The sequence below is a fragment of the Acanthisitta chloris genome, unplaced genomic scaffold, assembly GCF_000695815.1.
Source record: "Acanthisitta chloris isolate BGI_N310 unplaced genomic scaffold, ASM69581v1 scaffold2800, whole genome shotgun sequence".
Lineage (NCBI taxonomy): Eukaryota > Metazoa > Chordata > Aves > Passeriformes > Acanthisittidae > Acanthisitta > Acanthisitta chloris.
Genome location: NW_008653167.1, coordinates 57682 through 61090, shown reverse-complemented (window position 1 = coordinate 61090; position 3409 = coordinate 57682).

The window sequence follows — 3409 nt, the reverse complement described above, 5'->3', positions numbered from 1 at the left end:
GCACTAAAAGTCAGAGGTGCTTATCTGCCTGTGGTACTTAAGGTCTTCTCTGGGAACTATATATGTAAAAACTTCATTTACCCAGTTCTGTGGGTGGACCTTGCCGGCGTGGCTCCCCTGGGCTGCAGAGATCCAGTTGTTCAGCTCCTTATATTCGTGTTGTATTGCATATTGCATGGTGCATGGGTTCCTGTGTTGATGTTATGTGTGAGCTGTTACTTGTTAAAAGCCCGGTTGAGATGGTGAACCTTTAATATGTATTTCTGCTTTATAGAGCAGAGTAGGTGGCAAGCTATATAGGGAAACTTGTTTAGTGTCAGTATTTGTGCCCTGGGATCCTGCTCTGTGGGTAGGGGCTAAAACACTGCAAGGGGAAGCACAGTCAGGTGCAGGGCATCTACATTTATCCTGTTCATCTTGGCCCATCAGCCCACCATATCCTCCAGTATACGCTGGAGTACCCATATGGGTAGTCATCTCTGTACATCCTCACCTTTAGACCTGTACAGACCTGGCGGCCAGTGGCTTGCACTGTCCTTCCCACCTGCACAACTGTCTCTCCAAGTAGTTCACCATCTGCAATGGTGAAAGAGTTATGGTTCCCAGACACAGATAAGGCACATACTGGAGGTATCACACTCACTGCAGGGATGACAGCATCTGGGGCATCCTGGTGAGTTGTGTTGTGCATCAGCTGTGATTTTGCGTTACTCTGGATGTGCAGGAGTGGAGTGCTTACCCTCAGCCTCTTTGGGTACCCTTAGTCTCTCTATCCAAATGTGGGCAGTGATGCAAGGAATGTGGCAGTGGGGAAATATTTCCAGCAGATGTAAGAGTTGTTGGATATGCATGGAAGGCTGAAGCAGAAGCAGCCTTGCAGGACATCCCTTGTATACTCTGGAAGGGGAAATTAGTGTGAGGAGCATTTCCAGCAACCCACTTCTACTCACCTGCCCTCTTTCCCACCAAACTGCCTTTAGTCATGAGCTGTGCTGTGCACTTAGGGGAGGAAAAAAAAAGAGAAAGATAGAAAACCAGAAGAGGGGAAAAAACAAAGAACAGTGTGTTTCTTGTTGTTTGGTCTTTGAGGAATGTTGAAGAAATCTCTTAGGCCGCTGTCTCCCCGGTTGTGCTGGTAAGGAGATTATGGACCTTGTGCTTTCACAGGAAAACACCCGTCTGCTGGGCCTGGCACACTAATCCAGACAAAGGATAACAGCGGCCTAATTAATTCTCATGTCTCTGAATCTGATAACGGCACAGTACACAGACGAGTCCGTAAGGACTTAATGAGTTTAATCGAGTGCACTTGATGATTTTATTTGAAACCTTGTGCCACAAATTAAACTGTTAAAAATGCACTTAAACTTGATTGGCAGCTGTAATCCAGGCAAAGTTTACTTAATCCGCAGGGGTGGGGAGCAGGGATGGATGTAAAGGGCTGGAAATGAGAGTGGAGGGGAGTTTCCAGTAGGTAAGGGGATTTTGGAGTGAGTTTAAAGGAAAGCCAGAAAGAAGGGCAGAGCCTCAGGGGAGCTGGGGGTGAGACAGGGAGGGTGGGTGAGTAAGGGGTTTATCTACCCTAACCCAACCGTGAACTGAATTGTGGGATGTGGGAAGGGTCTACATCTGTTTTTGTCCTGTGCTCTGCTCTGTAGGGCTCTCTGAGCGGCTGGAAGGGTGTTTGGCTGTTAGCTGGTTGGAGCAAATTAGCTACTGGCTTTGGTGCATGGTGTAAAATCTGCCTAGGTGAAAAGCAGCCTGTAAAAAAGCACCTTTGCCCACATGGACTGTGTGGCGCATCTGTGCAGAGACAGATACACTCTCCTATGTGCTCTCTGCTCACTACTGTCACTGACATGTCTGGTTGTGGTCATCCAGTTTGTTCCCATACAAAAATACCCATATACATGTCCAGACCTGCACAAACAGTGATTTGGCTCAAAATGGGTCATTAGTCAAGGAAGGAAATAGCATGGAAGCCTGCTTTGAAAGTCCCTTGCCCCCCACTCTCTGCTATTTAAAGTAATTTGCAAAAGATTTACAAAATTATAAACCAATTTGCAAATAGATGATCATGATTAATGGCATATTCTTTAAGAGGTGACAGATCCATAATAGATCTGTAATCCTCCTTATTATGCAGCAACCATTAATAGAAGTAGGTGTTAAGAGACTACATTAAAGCTAGAATAGGCTTCAGCTATGTCTCTGGAGTGTAGCAGGTCAAGTTTTTGTTGCTATGGCTTCTTTACCTATTGTCTGCTCCTAATTGGTAGAAAGCAACCTATCTCACTGCCAGTAGGGTTCAACAGCTTGCTTACCTCACTTATCCTACCCTAAAACTCATGCTCTTTGTTGGCAGAGGGAAAGCCTTCACCAGCTGATGCGTGAAGGCAGTGCACAGCACCATGGCAGGAGGGGCAGGTGGCTCATCTCTTTGTGCTTCTCATTTCCATCTGTCCTTGCACTGTCCCCTGGAAGTGATAAGACAGTGGGTGATGGCTTCAAACTGAAAGAGGGTCGGTTTAGATTAGATATTAGGAAGAAATTCATATCTGTGAGGGTGGTGAGCCACTGGAAGAGGTTGCCCAGGGAGACTGTGGATGCCCATCCCTGAAAGTGTTCAAGGCCATGCTGGACAGGGCTTTGAGCGACCTGGTCTAGTGGAAGGTGCCCCTGCCCAAGGCAGTGGGGTTGAAACTGGATGGTCTGTAAGGTTTCTTCCAGCTCAAACTAGTCTATGATTCTATGCACCACCCCTGGATGCGTCTTGGCATCTCGTGTGAGTGCTGGGAATGAAGGGTTTTTTTGGCAAGTGGCTCATGGGGGTGTGTGCAGTGGGGGAGGCTTTGGTGCTAGGGGGAGGGGAGTGGGAGGGAGAGCATGCAACATTTGCTGGGGAGGGCTCATGGCACACCTGCACCCTGTGCTTGAGACTGAACCCCACCAGCTAAAGCACTTCTCAGAGACACCAAGGGATCAAGATCAGTGCCAGTGTCTTTGATTTCTGAAATAGCAGGGCTTTGATACATGGAAATGAGCAGACAATCCAACAGTCCAAAGCTCACACCTTACTGTGCAGGAGGGTAAGAGCCTACTCCAGTGATTCCCTTCACTCAGAGAAAATCCCTTCCTGACCTTACACCTTGTGAGGGGTTTAATGCATTGTACAGGGATGGGACAGACTGAAGAGCTGTTGGAGAAATTTTGTGTATCCTGCTGAGTACCAGCTCAGGGCAGAGAGCAGCCTGGTCTTGCTTGCTAATGCACATACTTTGAATATAGTGTTGTGAATTTGGTGTATTGACAAACAGCTGAAATGTTTTTATTTGATAGGTTGCAGCTTTAACTTTTTCTCCCCGTTTTTTGCATCTAACACCAAACCTGAGGCAAGTGCTGGGCAGTG